General features: G+C 58.5%; 1 protein-coding gene across 7 annotated transcripts in view; it reads left to right on the top strand.

Moving 5' to 3' along the window:
• The first annotated feature begins 1,324 nt into the window (after nt 1-1,324).
• Nucleotides 1,325-19,890, top strand: part of AHDC1 (AT-hook DNA binding motif containing 1) — a 63,909-nt gene continuing 45,343 nt past the window's right edge. Inside the window, exons 1-3 of one of the 7 annotated variants that reach the window (XM_045859067.1) lie at nt 1,329-1,347; nt 2,019-2,116; nt 14,748-14,862. The gene's annotated coding sequence lies outside the window, so the exon portion shown is untranslated. Of the gene's footprint in view, nt 1,348-1,379; nt 1,785-2,018; nt 2,117-14,747; nt 14,863-19,890 lie in introns of those variants that run through there. The other 6 variants (XM_045859068.1, XM_045859066.1, XM_045859065.1 and 3 more) reach the window with 6 other exon arrangements.

Raw genomic sequence — 19,890 nt, 5'->3', positions numbered from 1 at the left:
AGGACAAAGGTAGTACTGGAGGAACTTGAAACGTGGGGCAAAGCAGACAAAGCTGACATGGGCAAAGAAATGCCAGACACACAGACGAAGTGGGACTAGCTCAGGACCAGTTAGAGCTGGTGTTGGTGGACACTGAGGACAGGACAGCAACCATGCATTATTCATCTCTGTGTCCTCTGTGAGCCACACACAGACACTGGGAGAGGAGATCAGACAGAGGCCTGGGGAGTCACAAATTCCTGCATGGCTCCGAGGTTAAGCAGTAGACTTTGCTCTACCACTTCCTAATTGGGGGACCTGGGCCTAACAGTGCCCTCATCTTTAGAAATGCTAACAGCACCATTTCCCCAGGTCTTTGCAGGACTCAAGGGCCCTGTGGTGTCCAGTAAATGGCAGCAGCAGCAGTTCTTCCCCGGCTATCCAGCTACCTCCCCTTGGTAACCAGGCCCTGGCATTGCACATTCCCATCTGTGTGGATGGGCCAGGCAGGGGGCCGGGAGCTAGGAGCTAGGGGCTGGATAACAGATGTGACCTGAAGAGGAGGTAGGTGAAAGTGCTGAGCCCAGCCCCCTGGCCGCAGCAGGAGCTTTTAACTGTTGAATTTGAATCTTGCTTCCTGACACAATGAAAATGCTCAGTCGAATTCTGGAAGTGTATGCGTGTGCACTTGCACATGTGTGCGTGCAGGCAGGCGCGTGCTCGTGCTATCTGTGGATTTTCCAGGACTTTTGTGCCCTTGCTGCCCTTGGACTTCAAGGAAAACTAGGAGTTGGGGTGGGAGGGGTAGCTAAACCTCGAGCTCAGCTTGAGATGCAGTCACTTAATGAGGAGGAGGCGCTGGTGGGGTTGTGAGTTTTCTGGAACATCCCTCCTGCACAAGCTCTTGCGCTTTACTAAGTAAGACACTTTCAGAAAGGGAGAACGTCCCCAAATTCACAGAATTTATCCTCATTTCTCATCCCTTCCTCTTCCATTTAATGGGGACGCCCCAGAAAGTCTCAGGTCTTTGACTAATCCCTTGATCCCCTACTCAACTTTCATTCCATTCTCAGACCCCGCCCCTTCGCTCCCACCCGCAACCTCCTCTGAGCCAGGGCCCCCTGCATGGGGCAAGAAACTTGGGAAATATTACCAATCCATGAATAAAACCAGTACCCCTAGGTAAACGAGGACGCGACCCTGCAGAAGGGATTAAGGCACAGAAGCGCTGCGGGATCCGAGCCGCGCCGTCGGAGCTGCCGCGCGGCCCCGCCCGCCCAGCGCGCGGAGCTGCTGGGGCGGGGACTACAAGTCCCGGCGTGCTGCGCGCGCGCTCCCCCCTGGGGTTCCGGATGGTGAGCGGCGAAGGTAAGGCGAGCTCGCAGAGGCAGCGGCGGCGGCGGCGGAGACGGAGAGAGGCAGGCAGGCAGGGCGAGGGCGAGAGACGGAGGGAGGGAGTGAGCGAGCGAGGCAGACCAGACAGACAGACAGGCGGGCGGGCGGGTAGAGCGAGCCACCCGCCAGGCTGCGCTCAGTCCCTCTCGCAGCGGAGAGAGCAGAAGGCAGGAGGAGGGAGGGGAGGAGGGGGAGGGAGAGAGAGGGAATCCAGCTACCACCACCCGAAGCCAGCGTCTGCTTTCTGTCCTCATTTCCTTTTCCCACCCAGCTCTGAGAGCAGAGAAAGGCAGAGAGCGAGAGAGGCAGAGACAGTCGGAGAGACAGACAGACAGCCAGAGAGAACGGGAGGGAGGAGGGCGGAGGAGGAGGAGCAGGAGGAGGACTACGCGGGGCGCGTTCCCTCCCAGGTTTGCAATTGGGGGGTGGGGGCGGGGGTGTCCAGGACTGTGAGAGTGTGTACGCGGCGGGAGGGGGGTAACGTGGGGGGCTCAGAGAGCGAAGGAGTGATCGAGGTGGGGGGCGCCGCGGGAGCGGGGGGCCGTGTCCAGCGGAGTTAGCGGAGGAGAATGTGAGCCGAGGCGCGAGCCATGCTGTCAGCAACAGCGGGCGGCTCAGGGCTCCTTCACGACTCCTCTCCCCAGCAGCCGGGCGCCCGCGTCGCTGCCGCCGCCGGAAGACAGACGTCCCCCAAAGCCCCTTGCCTGGCTCGGACCCACGGAGCCGGCAGCCCAGCACTCCGGTGAGTGGCGCCTCCTCCCCAGCCCTAGACCCCCGCTGGGGACCGGCTGGCCGGGCTCTTTTGTGCAGCGCGCCAGGGGGTGCCCTGCGCCCCCTCCGCGCGCCCCGGTCCGGTCCGCCGGACCCCGTGGCTGCGGTGCCCGCGGTGCGATCGGTCTTTGTTTCCACCGGGGCCCGCGGCTCGGCTGGGCTCGGCTCGAAGCCTGGCAGGCAGTGCCGGGAAGGGGGAGGGGGAGGTGGACGAGGGGGGGGTGGGGAGGGGGGGTTCTCGGGTTTCCTGGCCGCCCCGCGGCTCCCCCGGCTCGGGGGCGAGGTGCGCGCCCAGCGCTGCCGCGCGCCCCCTCCTCCTTCCCCCTCCCTCCGTCTTTGGATTTAAAACTGCAATTTGCTCTCCAGCTTGCTGAGAATGTGGGGGGGGGAATGTAGGGGGGACCGTGGGAGCGGAGAACAAGGCTGGATTTTAGGAACGGCGCTGGGAAAGGGGGAGACTGCGGAGGGAGGAGCCCCTCCCTCCAATCCCCAAATCCCAAGGTTCCGCTGGTGCTCCGGGAGTTGAGGGGCGGGGACCTAATGACCCGGAGGGGGTGTGGGGCGGAGGAGGGATTTGGGGGCGGCCGGGGCCGGAGGGGTTGGGCCGCGTGCCCGGTTACCTGGCGAACAAAGTCGGCTCACTTTTGCATAAATAAATAAATAATCACCTATCAATGTGTTTCCTCTGGGGCTCTGATTGACTCGGTCCCCTCTTCCCCAGGGGGTGGGATGCTGAGTGACAGCTGTCAGCCCCCTGGGCCGGTAACTGGGGGTGAATTGCTGAATCCTTCTGCTTTCTGGCTGAGGGCGCCTTCCCCTGCAGGGTCCTGGTCCCCAGGCAGAGCCAGAGGGGCAGGGGGCTGGCTCAGAGTCTAGGAAATAACCTTGTTTCCTGTTTTACAGGAAAAGGGATAGCAACCCAGAGTTTGGGGGCTGGGGATGAGGACTGATGGGAGCTGGAGGGGTTCCCCAGCAGCCTGACCCCCCAGCCTCCTGCCAGGCGAAGGGGCCAGCTGAGGGAGGAAGGATGTGGGCCTTGCTGGCCGGAGGCGGGAGCTGGGGCTGTCCCTGAGGCGGCAGCGGGCACAGAGAGGGAGGAGGGAGAGAGAAAGAGAGAGAGAGAGAGAGAGAAGCGGGGGCGGGAATTCTCTACCGCAGACCCTGGGGGCCAGGGCCAGATGTGGAGGGGTGGGGAGTCCCTCCTCCCTTCTAGCTTGGGGGCCCTGAGGCTGGGCTGGGAGGGGCTGAGCCTGGTGCCCTCAGTTCTGCACCAGTGCCTGACTGGCAGGGCCAGCTGAATTTGGGCCCAGGCGTCACCCTGGGAGGCAGGGCTGGGCTGCACCAGCCTGGTCCCTGAGCACAAGGAGGGACCCTTGGGGGGCCTGTGCCTGTCTGGCTGGGCAGGCGTTTCCCGCCGGACCAGTTGGTGTCAGGCGGGACTTGGCCCCAGCTCCCTGGGCAGAGCTCAGGGTGTGAGGACAAGCTTTGCCTCCCAGTCAGGGTGGCCACATTTTGTCCACTGCTGCCACCAGCGGGCGGGGGCATGTGCCCGGGCCTGGACAGAGTCCTGCCAGGAGCATTCGGGGTGTTTCTATTGTTGGCTCGTTCCTGCACTGTGTGGCCCCACGTGTGTAGCTTTGTGAGCTGGGGCTGGAAGTAAAAGATTACCGGTCTGCCTACCCTCCAACCCGTGCTTTGGGGGGGGGAGCTGGGTTGTGGTGGTGAGTTGTGGGGGACCCCCCAGGTGGCATGTGCACGCTGCTTGCTGTCTCCCTCCTTTGAGCAGATGTATATTTATTTTTGTAGTAATGGAAAATCAAACTGGATAGTAAGTTGAATTCATTTTTTTCCCCTACTGTGTCAATAGTTAGAGTAACCCTCAGAGATTGGTGAACTTCTTGCCCCAGAGCTCCCACCCTTCAGAGGTTGCAGAGATCAGTGAGGGCATGAGCTTTTCTGGGACTAATGAGCGCCAGTCCAACCCAGGGCTCTAATCTCTCTTGGTCTGACATTGGAGCAGGTGCCCAGGTGGGCAGGCACCACCCCCTCCCCAGGCAAACCCCCACACCCCAAGGTGTAATCTGGCCTCAGCCACCTTTTTGGTCAGTGCCTAAGCTGTGCCCAAGTCCTCAGGGACATTCTCTGGGTGGGCTCTTCCCCCCTGCCTAGGCTCCCGGGCCACGTGCTGATATTTATTTTCTGTAGTAAAATCCATTTTTAATGCCGTTACTTTTGAAATAATATAGAGAGAAACAAATGTGATGTGTTTAAGTTGCCCTCTGTGAGTTTTTAATGTGATCTATGGCTGAGGTATTGATGGAAAGAACTGTTGGGCTTGGAGAAATTTGGTGTCATAAAGAAAAAGAGCTTGCTGTTTATTATGGTTGCTGGGCTGGGGGGTCTGAAATAGGGTCAGGGCGCAGGGAGCCCCAGCCCCCCCCTTGCCCCCAGGTGCTGTGGATGGACAGTGTAGCTTCTTAGTTTGGGGGTATGTGGGTTCCAGGGTTATTTTGCATTGCTCCTCGGCTTTTCAGGGGTCTTTGGTGAGGAAGCTTTGGAGTTGGGGGGCTTTGTTCTCCCCACTCTACCTGCTTAGATCTTGGCAGGAAGGCCTCTGGAACCCCTGCAGAGTTAAGGGGATAGGGAGTTTGCACTTGGATACTAAGGGAGATGAAGGGGTGGGATCTCCAGCTGATTGTTGCGGCTGTGCTGGAGGATTGAGGGGCAAACTGTCCCTGACAGAAACCAGGGGACATTTTTTTTGGGGGGGGGGAGCTGCTTCAGACTGGCTGAGCCCCAGAAGGACATTGCTTGTTTCTCAGATCTGACTGGAACACTGACTTGGGGCCACTCCCTCCTTCTGGCTCTGTTTGCCATTGGACAGGGTACCTCCAGGCACACCTGACCTCCCTGATTCTCTGCCCCCTCGCTACCCCCAGGTCACCTCCTTTTCTTTTTTCTTTTTCGGTTTGTGGACTACTCTGTCTTATGCCAGCCAGCAGCCACCCAAGACGGGGGGCGGGGGGTGCCATGCCTTCATACCAGATGCCCAGGCCCTTCTGGTCTGGTTGAGTAAGGTCAAGCAGGCTCACTATTATGGGATGGAGCCCAGCTCTGTCCCTGGGTCCCCTGGGTCTCTTGGGACAGAGCCTGGAAGGAGAAGCTAGGATGGGGTGGAGCCGGGGACTGCAGGAGGGAGCATGGGTAACATTGTTGCTAATGTCAGCAGATGGGCCCCCCCAGGGAGAAAGCTGGGTGAGAATGGGGGAGGTGGGAAGGAGAGAGACCCAGACAGCCGTTTGCTGAGCGGAGAGAGGGAAAGATGGTGACAGGAGCCAGCGACGAAGGGGTGAGAGAGAAAGCAGGCAAGAAGAGCCAGGATCACAGCCCCAGGAGGTGGGGCCAGGTGACCAAGAAGGCGTAGGCACGTGCCACTCCCCACACCACAGCCCCAAATGAGCAGGCACTGAGGGCCTCTCACCCAAGATAAAATGCTGGGCTTGTTTTGGAGGAGAGACAAGCAAATGTCTCTGGAAAGAGGGAGGAGGACAGGTGGGAGAGAGAGAGAGAAAGATTCCCACAGGAGGAGGGAGAATGGGGGGCACAGATTCCAGGGGTCACTAGATTCATGGTTTGGCCCCAGGATAGCATCGCCCCTCTGCCTTCTCCAAAGGTCTGCGGACAAGACAGAGCTCTCCTTTGGATCTGGGGGCGGGGCCTGAGGCAGGTTCCCTGCCCCACAGGTTGTGGGTGCTCTGTGCAAAGAGGCACCAGGGTTTTAAAAATAGGGAACATTAGGGTCTTAGAGATGCCAGGGGCACCATCCAGTTGGGCCCCTCTCCCTTGTTCGACAGGAGGAAACCAAGTCCAGAGAGGGGAGCCACTTGCCCAGTATCGCAGACACTTGGCAGGGCCAGGCCTGGGACCCAGACTCTGCTGCTCTACCTCTCTGTAGCTAGAGAATTGGAACAGCTGCAGGGGGCCTCCTGGGCTCAGAGGGGGGCTGGAGCCTGGGGAGAGGAGCAGGCAGGCACCCTTGTGGCCAGAGCCCCCCCAGGGGAGGGGGAGGCGCCTCTGTGGGGAGAGAGGGAGGGAGGGGAGAGAGGAGGGGAAACAGTGAGTCAGGCTTCCAAGAGCTGAAGATGAGAGAGCCAGCGCTGGGAGGGAGAGGGCTGGGAGGGCTGCTCTGAAGCAAGGAGAGGGAGGGGGCCCAGCCAGGGGCAAGGAGAGCTCTGGAGGGAGGGAGCCCGCCCCTGGCCCCGGCCCAGCGGCAGGCCTATGCTGTGCAGAGGGTGCCGCCAATATGGACTTTGCCCGTGGTAGGTCAGGAGGGAGCCACATTCTGTCTCTGCAGTGTCCCTTTCTTTCCCTGTGACTCCTCAGTTTTGATCCCACCCTAGGGGTTCAGGGGGATGACTGTGTACACCCATCCCTTTCTCGGTTTCTCCATCCATTGTGGTATTTCGACCTTGAGCTGTTCTGAGAGGCGGGTAGGGGCACAGCATCCTGGGAGGGTGTTCCTGGATGCTGGCGCGGTGCTGGGAGCACTGTTGGAGCTGCCATTGGTGTGGGATGGGGCTCAAGGTCTTGGGGTGGGCTCCCTGTTGAACCCTCCTAGCTGGTGGCCGGCCACAAGTGTTGGGGTGCAGTCTGTGTGTATGAGTGAGCGTGTGAGGTGCTGATCTGGTGACGTAGGTGGGCTGCCTGGGGCCTCTCGGGATGGCCAGTACCTAGACAGGGCCAAAGTCCCACATGCCCACAGCCACCTTCCACTTGGGGTGGGGGTGACTGTCACGTGGTTGCCCCACATCCCTGTGAATCGGAGGCTCCGGGGAAGTTGGAAGGTGGGAAGAGCCCCTGTGGGGAGCTGGTGAGAACTGCCTGTGTGGCCTCTCATGCCTGGAGCTGGGACCAGAACTGGAGAGACCCCCAGGGACTGCCTGGAAGGGAGTATGGAAGGAGCCCCCCACCCTCCACAATGGACTGGTAGCTGAAGCTCCCAGTCCCTCCTCCCCAAGGTCTGACATCCCTCTGCTGCTCCTTCCTGGATCCCAGCATCTCTTCCATTGGCCAGGGGGTAAGGAAGGTGAACACTAGGGATCCCTCTCCTGCAGGGCCTGGCTTTGGGGAGGAATGGCAAAGTGAGGGTAAAGTGGAGCCCCCCTTTGCCTCCCCCCATACACACATAACGTGGACTCAGCTGCAGTGAGGCCCTCCTTTCTCTCCTCTTTCTGCTCTGGGGTCCTTGGCCTGAGAGCCCAGGGGAGGGGCCGCTTTTGCAGCTGGCTGGCCCTAACTCCCAGCTCAGCCCAGCTGCTACTGAAGCTTCCAGAAGCTGCAGCTCTGCACCCCTTCCCCACACCCTGAGCCGGGAGAGACCTTTGCTGACCTGGAGGAGGGTGCCTTGGTAGTGAGTGGACACCCCCACTCACAACAGACAACCAGACAGATGGGTGGTAGAACAGATGGACAGAGACACCCACGCACAGGCAGATGGAGAGAGACGGACAGATGGACCAGGACAGGGAGAGACGGACAGACAGAGGTGCTGGCAGAGAGAAGAGTCAGAAAAATGGAAAGGCTTGGGGAGAGAGAAACAGACAGAAACTTGGAGAGAGGGTGATCCAAGAAGGGCAACCAGGTGACCAAGGAGGGGAAAGGAGGGACATGGGGGAAAGAGAGGCAGGAAGAGATAAAGAAAAGTGGGAAACCTAGACTGAGAGAGAGGAGAGACTTGAGGCTGCAAACCACAAACAGGGATTTGATGAGAATCTGGAAGGTGTTTTCTCCTGCTTCCCTCCCCAAACCCCCAGGCCAGCCAAGTCTCCATTCCTTCCACCCCCAGCTCAGTTTCCAGCTGCTAAAGAGGTCAGGGAGACAGAGAGAGAAGCAGCAGCCCAGAGACCCCTCCTCCCTGTTCTTTTTTGCAGGGGAGGGAGCTGCTGAGAAAGGCTCTCCCAGCCCTGACCCCTACCCACAGATGTATGTACCTCGGGGCTCTTGGGAAAGAGCGTCCCACACTCACCACTCACTGGGTGTGTGTTTCCTTGTATAAACTCACCCCGCACACTCACACCTGTCCACACAGTCCTTGCTTCACACACACACATTTTGTGATACACAAATCTCCATTTCCACACTCATTTCGAATCTCACAAACCTAACTAGTGAACACGAACCTGTGCTTCCTTACCCATACAGGTGTGACACAGGCCTCGCCGTGGGGTCTCAGGGTATGCTGACACACAGACAGTGGCACGTTCACACAGGCAGTGGCAGAGAGAAGACTCTTTCTAGACATGAAGGTCAGGGTTCCCAGGGAGCGGTGGGAGTGGGGCTAGTATACCCCCTCACCTTGACCCAGCTGGCAGGGGAGGGTGGCAGGGGCCCCCAGGCAGCCAGAGCCCTCCTGGGGAGTGGCAGGGCTGGACCTGGGCACAGATGAACTGGCTGGCGGGTGGCATGGTGTGAGAGCGCCGAGAGTCGCTGAGGAGGCAGGTATGCACGCACAACATGGGCACAGATGTAAGGGATGGAGAGTGTCTGTTCTGGTGTGTGTGAGGAGACCCAGTGCACGGGATGGGGCATGGGTGTGATGGGACCCAAGGTGTGTGGAGTGTGTGGGTATGTGTGTGGTAGTTGTCAGGTATGTGTGTGTGTATATATGTGTGTGTGGATGCATGTATATGTGGCAGGTGTGTGGCTGCCTGGTTTTTCATTGTGGGGATGTGTCATGGGTGTACATATGTGAAGGTATAGGGCCCTGGGAGTGAGCTGCAGGTGTGCGAGGGCTCAGTGTTACATGGATGTGAAGGCGTGTGGGGTATTTGTGTGCGGGTGTTGGCGGTGTGCATGTATGAGGGGGTAGCTGCCTGTGCGAGGCTGTGAGCGTGTAGCCTGGGTTGGAGGGCTGCCTTCCAAGGCCAAATGCTGCTTGAACAGAGGCCCTCGGCACAAACACAGGCGAAGGGGCTCCAAGGCTCACAGCTGGGCACTGACCCACACAGACGCACAAGGACAGACAGACCCGCCCCTGTCCTCCCTCTTCCTCTCTCCTGGCGTCAGTGGTTTTCAAAGGAGCCTCCGCGAGGACTGTTTGCTGTGCAGGTCCCCCGCTCCAGCCCATGCCTCTTCAAACACAGTGGACGCCCTCCAGGCAGCTTTGTGGAGGCTCCTGCCTCAACCATCTGAAGGCAGATGGGTGGGCTAGGATCTGCTGCCGGCCCCCGGGGAGCGAGGAGGCGGCGGCTCCTGGGCCTGGGCACAGGCTCAGACAGATGGACTGCCTTCCTGGACACCCCCGCACGGGGTCTGGAGGTGGGCCGGCAGCCCCTGCATGGGCCCTTAAGCAGAGGCCAGGACTCTGCCCTTCATTTCCCCAGAGGGGCACCCACCTGTCTGGGCACAGGGACCCAACCACAGCCCCTGCCACCTCCTAAATACACAAAACTGCTCCTGCACACAGCTCCAGTACCCCCAGACACAGCCACTCCACCTATAAACACACAGTCCCGACACCTCCACAAACACATAGTCACTCCACCTACAAACACCTTCCTGGCATTCAACTGCCCCGTATCACACACAGCCCAGACACGCTCCTAACACACAACTACCACATGTTTTCAACCTTAATACTTAACCAAGACCCATTTGATGACCCACAACATACCCCCAGACACTCCAGTGTGCACACACACAGCTTCTACCACACCCTCAAACATGCCGGTTCCTTCTCCGGCACCTCCCCAGGTGTACCCAGCACTCCGCGCACACACAGACTCTCAGAGCCCCAACACCTCACTAGCACACTCTCCCCGGAGCCCCAGCATTTTCCCCAGCTGCAGCCAGCCCCTCCCCAAACACATCTGTCCAGCTCCCTACACCTTTCCAAACACACAGCTGCCCCCCCGCCCCGCATACATAGGTCCATTGTCTCAACACCCCCTGCAATGAGAACACCCACTGTAGCCGTGCCAGTTACCACAAACACATGGACACAGACAGCTTCAGTCCTGGTGTATCTCTAAACAGATAACATCCCTCCAGTTTCTTCTGCTTTCCTAGGCGCGCACATGCACACACACACACACACACTCTCTCTCTCTCTCTCTCTCTCTCTCTCTCTCTCTCTCTCTCTCTCTCTCACTGTCCTCCCCATCCAGACCCAACACCTCCTCAGAAAGGCAGTCCTTTGTACATCCCCAACAAGCTCCAGCTCCAGAACTTTCCTCAGCTACCTAAGAGCCCAGGGCCAGCCCACACACAGCTCTCTCCAAACACCGACCCCGCACTCACACACACCGACAGTCAGCGCGGTTCCGTCGCAGCCCTGCGCCCCCTTCACCCCTTAACGCTCGGGAGCAGCTATTCCCTGCCCCCCTGTACCCCCCTCGCCCCTCACATACCCCGCCTCCCAGTATCTGCAGCCCTCCAGCCCTCACTCCCTCCTCGTGCATCCCAGCTCACCCTCCCCCACACACTCTCCCCTGCAGCTCCCCCAGCCCACCTTGTTCTCCCCAGACCCCCGCCCAGACAGCCTTAGCCTTGCTCACACTCTTGCTCACTCTTGTGTGTGCTCTCTCTTTCTCTGCTTCCCAGACCTCCCCCACTTCCCAGAGCCTCCTCTGCCTGAGGAGGCATCTCCACCCCCTTCACTGCCCCGGGCCTTTCATTCCTGGACAGTGAGGCTGTGCATCTGGTTCAGAGCTGCCCCACCCAAGACCCTGTGCTCTGGGCACCTTGGCCTGGGCTTTGGGGAAACGGGGCCTCTTTGGGGGCTCTTGGCGCCTGGTCCCTCTGGTCTCTCAGCCAAGAGTGCCCAGCCCTGCCCTGGTTCTGGCATGTATTGGGCGAGGGGGTGGGGGGGGGGCAAGGGGGTTTATCCCCAGCTTTCTCAGGTGCTTGCCAAATTCCCCCTCCTTGGCTCACCTGAGGGGGACATTGGGCCATGGCTTCAGGGAAAGGGATGGTGAAGGTGTTGGTTTGACATGCTCCCCACCCTGCCCCCCCAGACCCAGACCCAGGCTTGGGGCTTGGTCTCCCTGGGAGTCAGTTCCGACAGTGAAGGTTACTTTACTAGACGCATGATTTTAAACGGAATCTCCACCATCTGTTCCACCCCCTAATTACAGATGCACAGAATCCGCCTCAGAGGGCAGCATGAGGGGAGTGATTTAGAGGCTGAGCTGCTTCTGCCCGCATTAGGGCTGGAGAGATTGGGGGGGCCTCTGGGTATTGCTCACAGCCTCCCCAGTACCATATCTTTCCCAGGGGCCCCTCGTGCCTCATTTGCTGCTGGAGGAAGGCTCCTAGGAAGGCTCCCCTGACCCCTAAGACCTGACAGATGAAGCAACTGCAAGGCTGAGGGAGGGGTCCCTGAGACATCCCCTGTGTCCCAGGCCCCAAGTCCTAGGATGCAGGTTCCATTAGAGCCTTGAAAAATTCAGTGGATCGATCTCCTGCCTGCCTCTTGTGCCCTGGGGAGCCACAGGCGCTGGCCTGGCCCAGCTGTCTGCCCACTCCAGGGGCAGCAGGGATTGGTGAGGTAGGGAGGGTTTGGTCAGAGCTGAGGTGGGGGGCAGCCAGGTTCTGGCGGCAGAGGACATGAGCAGGCATGCCAAAATCCACCTAGTGTGATTGCACATATGTGCCCATCCACCTTGGCACAGCTGGCACGCCTGACCCCAGCCTGAGCCATTCTCTGTGGGGCTGGACCAGCACCAGGGCCAGAAGGGACAGGCCAGGGCCTGGGCCTCAGAGGGTTCTGAGGGATGCTAGGCTGAACCCACCTGAGGGTGGGTTCTCCTTTGCCCACGGACACCAGGGACCTGGGCCCTAGCCTGCTTGGTAGTGGCAGTGGCGGCGGGCACACTGCAGTAGACGCTAGAGCATTCACTGCTGGGAGAAAAGGAGTGAGAAAGCGAGTGGGGAGCCAGGTTGGGCTGGAGGAATTTTAAAGATTGCTGCAGGCAGGAGGGTCTCTGGAACCCCGTGGAGCAGGCAGTCATGCAGAAGTAATCCTATCGCCTGGCTGGAGGAGTGGAGAGGACAGGGGGCGGGAGAGGAAGGATGGGCTGTGGCTACCCCTCTTCCACCTCAGCCCCTGCCCCAGCCAGCTGTGGAGGGAGCCGGGGACCCCAGGGGCCTTCACTGAGGAGGCACCTTGTCTTCTCTGTTCCACTTTGGCATGTGCCCCTGGAGGGGCAGCACTGCAGCTGTTGCTCAGCTCCGAGCTCTGGGTTTTATAAATAATGCAGCTTGGAGGTGGGGGCCAACTCAGTCCCTGGTCACCTTGGGTCACCCAGTGTGGTGTCTCCAGCTGACAGACCTGTGGCAGAGCCCCTTCCCTTGCAGCCTACTCTTCCTCTATCGCTGTGTGAGCTTGGGCCAGAGGCCCAGCCTCTCTGGGTTGGGCCAGGGGCAAAGGAGTGTGGAAGAACCCAGAATCCCCTATCCTTTTGTTCCAAGTCCCAGTCCTCACAGGTTAACTGGCACCTGGCTTGGCGAATCCAGGCTGGAGAAGGATGGCCTGCTTTGCAGGGACCTCACCCATTCCAGCCCCTCCATTTTGCAGATGGAGTAACCGAGTCCAAAGAGGGAAGGATGGCCAAGGCCAACCAGCTGATGAACCCCTTCCTGCCCCATTCTGCTGTCACTCAGGCTCTTCTCAGCCTCAGCTCAGCTAAGAGCAGGGCTGGGGGGGCGGGGGATGTTTGGGAAAGTGGTTGCGGCTGAGAGGTTGCCATGGCGATGCTGCAGGATGCCGAGCTGAAGTGGGGGTCCTACAGGGTCTCTGGGGCCCCCAGCTCCACACCCCTGTGGTCTTCTCCTCCCCATCTTCTGCCCCCCACCCAGATGCCTGTCAGGCAGCTCTGGTGACAGGCTGGGTGGTGACAGGTGGTGCAGGTGATGGGCTGGGTGGGTGAAGAGCTGGGTGGGTGACAGGTGGTGCGGGTGCAAGGCAGGCAGGTGACAAGCTGGGTGACGGGCCCTGCTGATGACAGGCAGGGGGTGTGGTTGGCGAGGATGCTGTCTCCTGGCTGGTGGCCTGTTGCAGCCCCCCCCCCACCCTCATGTGTGTGTACATGCATAGACTCTGGGCACAGAGCTTGGGGCTAAGATACTAATGAGGCTTATTATGTGCGGAGGGGCAGGTGCCCAGGCTCACTAATGAGAGTCCTTTAATGAATAGGGGAGACAGCTGGGGGCTTCGAGGAATTTGGCTGGCCCTCCTGGGCTGAGGCCCTGGGGGTCCTGATCTGGCTGGAGGATGAGCCATCCTCCCCTTTACTCCAGCCACTTGGGTTTATATTAGCACTCCCCACAGTCGTGATAACTACCGTTGTACGAGCGCCTGCTACACTATGCCCGGCTTGTACATGCATTTTCTCATTTCAACTTAACAGTTGTAGGAGGAAGGCACTGTTACCCATTTTACAGATGAGGAATCAGAGGCTGAGAGGAGGCAAGGGACTTCACATAATAAGTTTCTGGTGCAGCTGGGATTTTAATCCAGGCTTTTCTGATCTTACTCCTTTTAACCAGCAGTGAAACCAAAGCCTTAGTCCAGACCCAGGCGCTTTCTCAGGGCTTCGATTTCACTCTTCTGGAAAATGGGTGCATAGCAAAGGGGTAAGCACCACAGGCTCTTCAGTTCTGACTTGGGTGGCCTCAGGGATTCCTCTAGGTAGCTGCTGCAGCCTGACCTCATCTGGCCCAGATTCTGGGTGACACCCCTGTACTGGAAAGAAGGCAGGGCTTAGTGCTGAGGGAGCCGAGCTGAAGAGGGGGGACACCTAGGATTTCTGAGCCACTTCCTGCTTTGTGTGGTGGGGAGGCTGAGGCCTGAAGAGGAGCAGCAACCGCCCAAGGTCACACACCCTATGAGCCGTAGGGCCCCATGGGATCCCAGGTCTCCTTGCCTGTTGAATGGGCGGGACTGGGTGTGGTCCCAGGGCTGGGAGGTACCTCCTCCTGGGCCCCACCCACCAGCCTAGCTTCTTCCCTGAAGGTTGTGAGCCCTCAGCTCCTGGGAGGGTGCAGGGGGCTGTTGGCTGCCTCTTGAGGGCCATGCCCCCTCACCACCAATCGGGGCTCCTAGTGTCAGTTGGGCCCCTCCTTTTGGAACTCACTGGGGTGGGAACTTCCTGGCAAGAGCTGATGGATGGGTTAGGGCCGTGATATTGGCCTGGGGCCACAACAGGACCCTAGAGGGACCAAGTTAGTGCTAGGGAGCTTGGAGGGGAGTTTAAGGGAGAAGAATGCAGCTCATAAATCTTGAAATGTCTCAGTTTTTCTCCTTCTGGACCCTGATCTCTTATCAAACCTGCTCTCCAGCTGCTCATCCAAAGCTGGGGTTGAGGGAGTCCCCTGCCCATTCCTCTTCCCCTCCAACTGATGCTTACCTGCCTCTGAGATTGCACCCTATGAGGGAGGAGGGGTTGCAGCCACTGAAGTTGGGCAGGATAAAGACCTTGTGAGACCAGACTACCGGATTTGGCCTCTGATTCATAGTGGTAGGTAGGGCAGAGGGCTTCAGTGCCTGGGTTTCCTCCACCTGGGGTTTGAAATTCTCTCCTGGTACCTATCTGCTCATTCAGGAAGGAGCACTGAGACCAAGCGGGATTGCGCAGCTGCAGGACACACGGCCCTGTCTTCAGAAGCCCCAGTCTGAGAGCAGCCCGGCCCTGGCCTTGGGGGCCCTCAAACCCAGAGGTGAGGTCTAGAACCCAGGCTGGGTGTGTGCTGAGATTCAGGCGGGTAGTGGGTGGTGCTGGCCTGTGATGAATTTCTGAAGCAAAGGCTCCGGCTGGGGGGAGGCCAGAGGAGGGGTAGTGATTTGCCTGGGGGGGTTGGGGAGCCATCTTTGTTCGAGAGCAGGAGCCTGGAAGGGTTTGGCTTTCCCACAGGCCTGGGCAGCAGCAGGCTAGAGTTCTGGGGCCCTCCTAGCTCCCCAGGGAACTGACTGCTGCCTGGCCCTGGGGACCCAGGCGTCCTGGCGGGTGAGGGCGGGTCTCCAGCAGGCGTTCTGCCAAACCCTGCAGCCTGCTCACCAGGAATCTTGTTGCTGAGAGATGGAAAATCCCGGCTGGGCCTGCCGCTCATCCCTCCCCTCCGGGAGGAGGAGGGGCCCAGAGATTCCTTCCTGTACCCCCCTCCCAACTGGGGCAGGGCCCTCCTCAGCAGTGGGTGGGGCTGGGGGGCCCAGGACAGGCCTCTAAGGCTTGGTCACATGTCCTGGAGCCCTGCCCAGCCTGCAGTGGGCACCAGGGCACTCTGGAGGCAGAATGGTTCTGGTGCAGCAGAGGGAGGGGTATGGGTGGGGTGCTGAGGGCAGAGGGGACCTGGGCAGGGGCCAGTGCCTGGCCCTGGCCCCTCTGGCTCCCCCAGGGCAGAGGGTGAAGAGTTGGTTCTCTCCTTGGACAGGAAGACGAATGATCCCATTATGGGAGCGTGATTTTATTCCACGTGTCACGGAGTCTGAGATTAACTTGCTCACCAGTCTGTGACAAACCCCTCACACTCTCACACCCAACGCATACATACACATACGCACATGCTCAGGCACACAGACACACACATATCCTTGGTCTCAAAAAAGTGTATTCCACTGACACAGATAAGCATTTTCATGCTATATAGCACATGGCAGTCGCACATACAGAGACACAGTCACATACTCACACTTCCATACACTGAGATCTAGGCCCACAGCCTCAAAAGCACAACATTCCCTGTCTTACGCTAAGGCCGCAGGGACACACAGATACAGACGGGCCTTCCAGGGGCCTGCTTGCAGCCCACTTAGACCCGCACAGATCAGGGACACTCGGTGCCCCCTCGACACACATGCACTTAGACACACACATCCAGACACAGCCATGCAGACAGGCATAGACCAGCAGCCACACACACTGGGACAAAGGCCCAGATACATACAGAGACAAAGACAGGCACAGACACACAGCCGGCAGTGCGCACACAAGCACAGGCGTGCACACCCAGACACAGACAAAGACAAATAAATGCCCAGAGGTTTTGCTGTGGACAGATGTAAGGCACACACACATCTGGGCTTCCTCCTCGACCTTCCTGCCCGGGGATATGATAATACGGGGCCTGTGGCTCCAGGGAGAACTCTGAGGAATCTTCTGCTCAGTCAGAGCCCCCCACCGTGGGCCCAGGGCCAGCCCCCACCTCTGGCACTGGGCCTGTGGCCGAGGCTGTGGCAGCCACACCCTCAGCACAGCCCCGACATTTCTTACCTTGCCCTCCCTACTGGACACTCTCGCAGGCACACCATCTCCTGTGCATGCTCCTAGCACTGCCCCCCATAGTTAACGATTTCTTGCTCACACACCCCCTCAGGTGTCCCCTTGTTGTCTTTCTCAGTCACCCCCTCCCAAGTAGATATGTACAACCTCCAGCACGCACACTCACAGTCTTCGTGGCACACACCCTCATCTTTTCTTACATGGACCCACACACAAGTAGTACACACAGGCCCTCCACACCCTCATCTCGCACAGACCCCCACACACACGCGCGCGCACACACACACCCCCCTTCCTATGCTTCCTCACCTTCTCTCTCACTAATTCCCAACTGCAGCACACACACACTCCCCCACGCACATCCTAACCGCTTGCTCACATGTATGCATGTGCGCACACACTGAGAGCCTCCCTCACACCGTCGTTTTTCTTCCTCTGTCTCTCACAAACACTCCCTCTGCCAAAAGCACAGCTCCGATGCAGAGCAGCCCTGACAGCGTCTGTCACTGCTCTCCGTTGCGGCCTTGGCCTTCCTGCCCTCGGTCTCTTCCCCTCCACCTCCACTCCTGCTTGCTGCGGCCTCGTCAGCTCTCTGCTAGTCAACAGTTATGTGTGGAACGTGCACTTATTCATTCAACAAATGTTGATTGAGCACTGATTTTGTGTTAAGCATTGGGGATACAGTGGTGACTCAGGTCCCTCCTTCATACAGCACTCAGTTTTGTGACCAGTTCTGTTTGTTGCTTGTCTCGTATGACTAGACTGTAAGTAATCTTTGATACTGGCTATCAGAGAATGTAAATATGGGAAAGGTGTTCCAGGCAGAGGAAACAGCATATGCAAAGTCTGGAAGTGAATCGAACTATTGATGTGTATGCTGGGAAAATGGGGTGATGTACAGACCCTAGAAGAGAGGCTGCAGAGGAAACAGAGGCCTGATGTCACAGGATTTAGATGCCATGCTCAGAGGTCTGGATTTTGTCCAGTGGGCCACAGAGAGTCACGGGAAGTCTTTAGTGACAGGATAGGGTGGGGAGAGAAAGGAGGCAGGGAGGCTAGTTGAGAGGTTTTAGCAGTACAGATGGGAGATAATGCTGGTCTGACCTAGAAGAGGCAAGCAGGATGGAGAAGAGAGTCATTTAGAAGCAAGGACTGGTGGAGTTCCAGTTCCAGAACTGTGACCCTGGAAAGAGGCACAGAGAATCCCATACATTCTTTGAGCTGGGTCCATCATGTGAGGATGGGACAGTGCAGGAGCCCGGCTTATAGTAAATGCTTAGTAAATGATAGCCAATTGTCAATTACCAGTAGGACATAGGGGATAGATGAGGAGGTTTACTGAGCACCTACTGAGTGCTGGGTCACGATGGTCTGCAGCTGCTGGAAGCTCATGCACCTGGAAACAGCAGGTCCCAGATAGTGGGGAAGGCCAGGCGGAGGAGTGGGCAGGACAAAGCACCCTGGGAGGTTACAGGAGGGCAGGGCAGCACCTGTCAGGACTCTGGGTGGTGCATGGGGGAGCTTCCATTGAGTCGGACACTGAAGAGTCTGGTCCACCTTGGGCAGGCAGAGGTGGGGGAAGGAGCTTCCTAGAGGGAAGCATGTAAACGAGAGCCGAAGGGCAGGTGGAGGAGGCTAATCTGGCTCTTGTGCGGGACACATGAAGGGGGAGCCATGGGATGGGGTTGTGGACGCGAGGCCTTGGTGGCCAGGCGGAGAGGGGTGCCAGCACGGACCTGGACTGCCATGTCTTGGTGGTGACATGGAACATGCCCGTTAGTGATTCTGCTGCAGGCCCTGCCACTAAACCATTGGATGGTGCAAACAAAAGTCTTGGCCCTCCTTGGCCTCAGCTCCGCCTCCAGTGCAGTGAGGCGGTGCAGTTAGTCTTGCGTAGGAGGGACTTGTGTGTCATGTCCTAGGGGTTGTCTGCCGGACTCCAGGTAGTCCCGGCCTGGGATCCGGGGCCTCGGCAGTGCTTTCTTCCTGAGCATTCTGAGGAAAAGGAAAGAATGAAGTGAGGGGTCCTCCCGAGATAAATTTTGGGTGCTCTAAATGCAGGCCAGGTGCTCAGCGTGGAAGGAAGGCGTCTTTGCCAGGATCTCACTCCAAGCCCCAGAAGGGACCCAGGAGAGAAGGCAAGGCCCTCCTTCCCTCCGGTGCCCTCCTGGCCCAGAGGGTGCTGGGGCCCTTCCTGCCCCCTGACCAAGGAGCAGGGCCTGGGTTCAGGAGTGTGACCCAGGGCTTAGACTGCCCTGGGGCTAAGGAGCCAGGAGGCCGATCTTGGGATGGCACAGCCAGATGAGTGCCTGTGGGTAGTGGGGCTCTGCCACTGGTATTTGGGGTTGCCCGGTGCTGTGATATAAGGCAGGTTTTGGTGACCCCCCAGCTGCCCTGGATCCTGGCTGCAAGGGGCCCTTTAAGTATCTCACCTGTGAGGTGGGGCTGGTAGAGAATTAATTTCCTGTTCTATTTTAATTTTGCTGTATTTAATTTGCTGTTTATTTTAATTAATTAAGGGCGGGTAATCGTCTATCGTAACTTGCCGCTGCTGGCTCCTCATTCTTTTCAGGGGGGTGGAGGGCCGGGCCAAGCGATTGCTGAGGTAGCTGCAGGGGAAGAGAAAGGGTCTTGAGGACATGTCCCTCTTCCCCTTTGTCCCTCTCAGCCCTGGGGTCTTCTCCATTGTCCCTGGTTCTCCTCCAAGGGGGCCTTGTCCTTCCTCCCTCTCTTGTGGTCCCTCCTGCTCTCCCCTTCCTACGACATCTGCTTCCGGGCCTCAGATGCAGTCACTCGGTGAAGGGTGGCCTGCTGTGCGGCCCCTGCCTACTCCCCAGTAATCAAGATTTTAATGTCGGGTGGTGGTTTAAAGGATAGGGAGCTTGGCTTGCAACCTACACATTGTTTAGGGGCTGTTGGGAAAACTTTTAAAGTGAGGGTCAGTTTTTAATGGCAGCCCCCTTCCCTACCCCATTGCCCAAACAGCAAACCCATCCATGTGGTCAGGCCTGTGGGACACTGCTGTGTCCGAGTCACATCTGTAGCAGGATTTCAGTTATTGGTTTCTAGGGCAGACCTCCAGGGTGGATTATCCCTTCTAGAGCTGAGGAGGCGAGGCTCAGACAGGCTAAGTGACTTGCCCAAGGTCATACAGCAACTAAGAGAGGCCGGGCCTGGATTCTGGCAGTAATCTGTCTGGCTGTGTGGAATGAGTTAACATTTGGAAGAAGAGGAGGGGAAGTGGCTTGGGGATTAGGGTAAGAGTATTAGATCAAAACACTGATGTGGCCAGGAAATGGGGTCCTCTGGCTCTGGAGGATGTGGGGCGGGGGAGTGGGTCCCTGCCACAAGGGCCTTCCTGAGATGTGAGATCGCCGCCACCTGTTTCCATTTCCCTGTGTGTCTTCAGTTGTCTGTTTGGAACTGGGTCTTGCTTTGTCACTTGCGCTGTACCCTACCAGGGGCACCC

The sequence above is a fragment of the Phyllostomus hastatus genome, unplaced genomic scaffold (assembly GCF_019186645.2).
Source record: "Phyllostomus hastatus isolate PE091 unplaced genomic scaffold, TTU_PhHast_1.1 phas_scaffold_182, whole genome shotgun sequence".
Taxonomy (NCBI): Eukaryota; Metazoa; Chordata; class Mammalia; order Chiroptera; family Phyllostomidae; genus Phyllostomus; species Phyllostomus hastatus.
This window is presented reverse-complemented; position numbering and strand designations above follow the sequence as displayed.